This window comes from Mastomys coucha, unplaced genomic scaffold, assembly GCF_008632895.1.
Source record: "Mastomys coucha isolate ucsf_1 unplaced genomic scaffold, UCSF_Mcou_1 pScaffold7, whole genome shotgun sequence".
In the NCBI taxonomy this organism is placed as follows: Eukaryota; Metazoa; Chordata; class Mammalia; order Rodentia; family Muridae; genus Mastomys; species Mastomys coucha.
The window spans coordinates 68086743-68092742 of record NW_022196913.1 but is presented as its reverse complement, the minus strand read 5'-3'; the positions used below and the strand labels follow the sequence as shown (position 1 = coordinate 68092742).

The window sequence follows — 6000 nt, the reverse complement described above, 5'->3', positions numbered from 1 at the left end:
GCCGGCTGCCCACGATGCTTCCAGCCCCTATACACTTCCTCAGACACGGAGACACGGAGACACGGAGACACGGAGAGCCTGCTCGGAGCCGGCTGCCCACGATGCTTCCGGCCCCTATACACTTCCTCAGACACGGAGACACAGAGACACGGAGACACGGAGAGCCTGCTCGGAGCCGGCTGCCCACGATGCTTCCAGCCCCTATACATTTCCTCCGCACACAATTCCCTTTAAAAAAATAAATTTTTTTTTTTAAAAAAAATTTTAAGAAAACAGGTCAGAATATGCTCTTCACGCCTTGGGTTTTTGTTCATGTCTATCCAATTTAAAAAGACACTTGACCAACCAGGGTGCTGTAACAGTTTACAGTTAATAAAAGTCTCCAGTCTCCAGAGAACATTTAAAAAAAAAGAAAAGAAAAGAAAATCTTTATTTTTGTTTAGATCAACTTTTTTTTAAGCCCTTTATCACAGAAAAATAGGAGAGTCTTGTCTATTGCTGGCTTTCCACAGAAAACTTCTGTGAACACTGACCCAAGTAACAAGAAAGAAAATCACCAAAAAAAATTCTGAGCAATACTTCCCTGACTTGGAAAAGTGTGTGAAGACACTGTTACAAACTAAGCACAAGGAAGGGAGCTTAAAGAGAGGAGGGACCCATGTCAGAAGAGGTGGGGCTGTAAGCAGGCCTGTCTAACTACTTCAGCTCACAACACTTTCCTGACTCTTCACACAGAAGACAACGAGCTCATCTCTGAAGCATGGCCCTTATCTGCCACCTGGCCTTAAGCACAGCAGTCTGGCCCCTGTACCGCAGAGATGTGTGTCACTGCTCTGGACACTGTCTGTGGGTCGCCAGGTGGAAGACATAGTGATCAAGATGTCCTCATGGAGCTTCTCTGTGAGATGTATACCAGGCTGGCCTTGACCTCTGAAATTTGCGTGCCTCCGTATCTCTGTATTGGAATTAAAGACCAGTGTTATCACATCCAACCTTAATGTCTATCCTGGATACCAGTCCCCTTACTGCCTTTCAACATTTGAATTACTCTCTGTTTTATATTCGATCTGAATACCTGTCTTAAGAGTTTTCTCTCATAGTGATGTATTCCGACAGTGACAGTGATCGTTGGTGACTGCCGAGGGTGGTGTCTTGGTAATGAGGCCCTGTATCACTGTTACCAGGGCAGCCATGGGTCTCCAGCAACAGTGGAGAGGCAGCTGGTGCTGTGGCATTATTTCTACTCACAGGCCTTGACCTCCTAGAGCAGGGCCATGGGTGCTACGGTCTTGGTGCACAGCTTGTGTGATTGACTGCCTCAAACCTAGGAATGCACTGGAGAGGCACACCTGTCCTCAGTAGGTCAGTTTCTGTCTCATCTTGCTACTTAAACTCCCCTGGGGGCAGGGAGGCCCAGAGCCACTCGATGAGGCTAGCCAGGCTCTCTGACATAGCCAGCAATGCAGAGAAGGGTCTGTGAGAGACGCGTGCTCCTCCACAGGCAGGCAGTCCACACGGAGGTGGTGCTCCTCCACAGGCAGGCAGTCCACACGGAGGTGGTGCTGCAGGCGCTCACAGAGGCTTTCTCTGTCCCACAGCACGGGCTCCCTGTTCAGTACCAGCCTGCTGCCACCTTCCCTTGCAGGTCTGTCCTTCTCTTCTATCAAAGGAACCTGATTCTCCCAAAGTTACATTCTCTAAAGCTTTTGGTGGGGAAGAGTGGGCTCCAGGTGGCTCCTAAATGTTGTCAGCTATCACACCCTAGACAGTCACCAAGCGTTAAACAATTCATCATGAGATTTTAAAACCTGCTTTTTCTGAATCCACTGCTACCTTAAGAGCAAAGCTTCTTCACAGGGACTTTGCCCCTCAGGAAATATCTGGCAATATCTGGGGACATTTAGAGTCCTACAATGGGAGAGGGGGAGCCTCATAAACAGAGGAGCCATGGATGCTGAACACCTGCAACATGGAACTGTGAAGTATCAGAAAGTGGGGACCAAGAAACCTTGCTTTGGAGTATCCCTACCTCGCCTCCACCCCCACCCCACCCCTGTCCTTACCCCAAGGGTAACCTGTCCCTACCACATGCCCATTAACCCAGAGTCCAGGAATTCTATGACCACAAGTAAAAAGGGCTGTCCAAGCAGAAGACAACACACACCCAGTGGCTAAGTTTTCCCTTTCAGCTTTAGTTTATCAGGGGTGAGGGGGTGGGGGTGGGGATGGGTACAGAGCTGAAGAGACAGCATAGACTCTATCAGCTAAGAAAGAGCCTTCCCATGAACAGAAGCCACATTAGCCAACGGTCATGCTCAGCTGGGTTACGGCTCAGTGGTCAAGCATGTGCCCAACATTTGCAAAGCCCTAGATTCCACCCCTGGCAAGATAGCCCAGAAACAACCAGATAAACATAACCATGGGTTGTTCATATTTTCTTAATAGCCTTGCACGGTTCCTCATCTTACCTTGTTAACAATTCCATGAAGAAAGTATTTATGGATTCATTTTAATCCCCAGGAAATCAAGGCTTAGGAGCCTTCTCCCAAGTCACCAAAAGGGAGGGGTCTAGAGAACTTGTGAAGAGCTCGGATCCCCAACTGAGGGCTCCATCTGTTAGCACAATGTCCTGACAATGGCATGCTCAGACACTGCACACAGTTTCCAAAGAAAACAAAATCAGATATAAAACCCCAGAGCAAGGACCATTTCATCAAGTCTCCCGCCCCTCAGAACTGGCAGTTCAGTTGAGATAATGTTGTGCTAAGGTGGAAAATGAGGCCAGGGGAAGACAAATGGCGTGTATCAGCACCTGAACGTGGCTCACTGCAAAGTCCATGTCTTGACCAGCACCAAGCCCTGGACAGGGTGCTTAGAAACCAACCACAAGGCAGCGCTCTGGGGATGGGCACCCACTACCATTGTGCTTTCTCGCTTTTATTTTGAGACAGGGTCTGTGTAAAACAGGGTGGCTTGGGATGTGCTATGCAGACCACGCTGGCCTCAAACTCACTAACACCCACCTCCAGAGTGCTGGGATGAAAGCGTGCTACTTATGGTACCTAACTCTGACTCCTGTTTCATCCTGGTGCCTCTCTCCCACTTTTTCTGTGATGATTTGAGACTGGTTTCACTACACAGCCCAAGCTGGCTGGGAACTTGTCTGATGTTCCTGTCCCTGTGTGCTGATGATAACAGCCTTCCTTTCACATTACAGAGCTTCCCACTTTGTATACATAGGTGTACACACACACACACACACACACACGAATTTTTTTAAATTCAGGAAACACAAACAGAAAAATGTTGAAGACACTTTAGACCAAGGTTATGTCCCAATCTAAAATGTTCAGGGTGGCCTTCACACACAAGTTGCCTGAACTGAGCTGAGGACTGAGTCAAAAGGAGGGATTGCATAGCATTTTGTCATGAGGAGCATGACCAGCTAGAGCCACAGGTTGCGGCAGGTTCCCTTCTCAACCGCACACGGCTTTAGGCTAGTAGGAGGGCAGCCTTTCAGCAGGTCCTAGAAACCCCCTTGCTATAATCGCAGACTCCTTATTCAACACCAGACCCAGAGCTTGCCAGTGACCTGCACAGAACACCGGAGGCCTAACTTACCTCGCTCCTTCTCTGTGGAGGCTTGGCACACAACCCCATAAGGAGGTCTCTTCGGCCATCTTTCAAATGACTCCTACTCATTCTGCATCTGAGAACCCTGACAACTAGATGGGTTGCCCTTGCTTGCTCAGTCACAGGGAAACAGTGGAAAGCAAGTCAGAAACCTCAAGATTGTTTCCACCGAGGAACAACTCCTTCTCAAATGAAAGTAGCTGATGGTCCAACTTAGTTCACGCTGCCTCGTCACCAGAAGGCACACCTAAAATGTGAAGTTTCTAGAAAACAACATGGTTGCTGAAAATCATATTTCTCTTCTGATTCAAAGTGACATTTCACAGGAACTTCAGTACAAGAAAAGCCACAAGCATAAGGAACTGCAGCCACACTAATGACAGAACCACTAGCCGCTGCTTAGTTTGAAGTTCTTAGTGCAGGAACCTCAATCCGCAGCCCCAGCACGGACCACAGCTGCGAAGTGCTGTGAGAAGTGGCCAGGCTGAGCTTCTCACAGCGTTCCTGGCTTACAGTGGCACTTACCCATGTGTGTGGGGCTGCTGTGGGCCTTTCTGTTCTGTGCTCATCTCAACAGCAATGTTGAAGAGCTGCTGCAGAAACCATGTGGCCTGAACTATGAGCTCTCCTCCAGTCCTTTGCAGACAACATTTGCTGGCCACCATCCTGACATGTGCTGAGTCTCTACGTCTTTCCGGTCTTGCATAGCCGCCTCCTCTTGTCTTCAGTGTTGCTTCCTCTGAGGGGCCTTTCTTGAATACTTGGTTTAGAGATGTTTGCCCTGTCTGTGTCTCTTCACCCTGAATCACCCCTTCAAAGCCCTTGGCTGAGGCTACCTTGTTCACCCAGTGAGCTGTCAGACAAATAAAATGCAAGCAAGCTTCCTACGGGTGAGCCTGACCTGCGTGCACCATTTCTTTTTCAGTGTGTACGTGTTAAGTGTAAATGCTACAGTCAGATTATGAGTGTGTAAAGGAAGCCAGGATACACAGAGGATCACACCAAGGATCCCAGCAGAATCAAGTGATCTGCCTTTGGGCAGTAAGACAGAGTTTTTGATATTTACAGAAAAGGGAGACACCGCCTTCCTTCCCAAAGGACTAAGGAGTGATACACAGTAACTGTATCAGGCTGTAAGGTAAGACAGGATGTGTGACGTGCCAACAGGAGGAAGGAGAAGGGGACTGGAGCCTCATGGCTTCCTGGCATCAAGGGACAGGTGTTCAGCACCTGCTCTGACCCTCCTGCCCAGCCAGTGCAGGCTGGCAGGAGCCCTGACTCCAGTGGGATCCAACCCCGTCAAAACATAATCCCTTGCCTATAAATAGCAAGGTCTTTCAAACACTAATTAAAAATAAGTCTGGCATCTGGAATCTCTGATAAACAAAAGTCTGGCTAGGAGCATAAACAAACAAATTTGATACATGGGAGGTAAAGGGTGCCAGTGTCTCCCTATGGACTTCTTTCCACTGCTCCTAAGCTTACAGACTTGGAAAATGTGTGACAAGGTCCACCTTCCCAGTGAGCTACTAAGGAACTGTTTGTGAGCATAAGACACATTACTAACTCTGAAAGCCACTGTAACATTTCACATAGGCCAACTGGTCTAAAATAGACTGTAATGAGTACGAAATACCTGAATACACCCTTGGTCCCACGTGCACTTCATACCTGTGCACACCTGGCTCAGGAGGCTACGTCTGCAGTGTCCTAACGCCCCAGGTGCTGGTGGCTGCTGGCTGCAGTGCACAGAGAGCTCAGAGTTAAGGTTTTAATGTTCTCTGCATTTAGAGCTGTGTCAAAGACAATTTCTCTTTGAACTTTTTCTTATGATTAAATACATTAAATATTTATGATTTTATATTTTTTCAAACCTGGAATCCATCTAGGATCTGTACTGTGTTCTTAATAAACTAAAATACATTAAGGCTCACATCATACTGCATTACCACAACCATCCAATTTTACTTTTTAAACCACGGCTGCTAGATTCGTTTTTCATTTCCTTTACACATGGCTTCTTTCTTGTCCTAGCTGAATACAGCCGAGCCGCTCCCACACATCTGAGCTGAGTTTCCTTAATGAACAAGGGAAAGGCGGCACCACCAGAGCACAAAATGACCCGCCCAAGCCTTAATTCAAAAAACCCCACCCTGTAGCTCAGGCTTTTGGGAGACTTGTATCTGTCTTTATAATTTACATAATAGGATGGAAAACTTAGGCTTCCAACCATTTCCCGTACAAAGTGACCACAGGCGACCCCTGGAGAAGAGCAGGCACTCGTCTGAAGTGTCGCTGGAAGCCCAGCCCTTGACTCCTAAAGCAAGCACACCGGGCCACACTGTAGCCAGCAGCAGCTCGAAGGCT

General features: G+C 48.0%; 1 protein-coding gene across 9 annotated transcripts in view; it reads right to left on the bottom strand.

Moving 5' to 3' along the window:
* The window catches only part of Aopep (aminopeptidase O (putative)), a 322390-nt gene that overhangs the window by 14872 nt on the left and 301518 nt on the right, over window positions 1–6000 (bottom strand). The window lies entirely within an intron of this gene.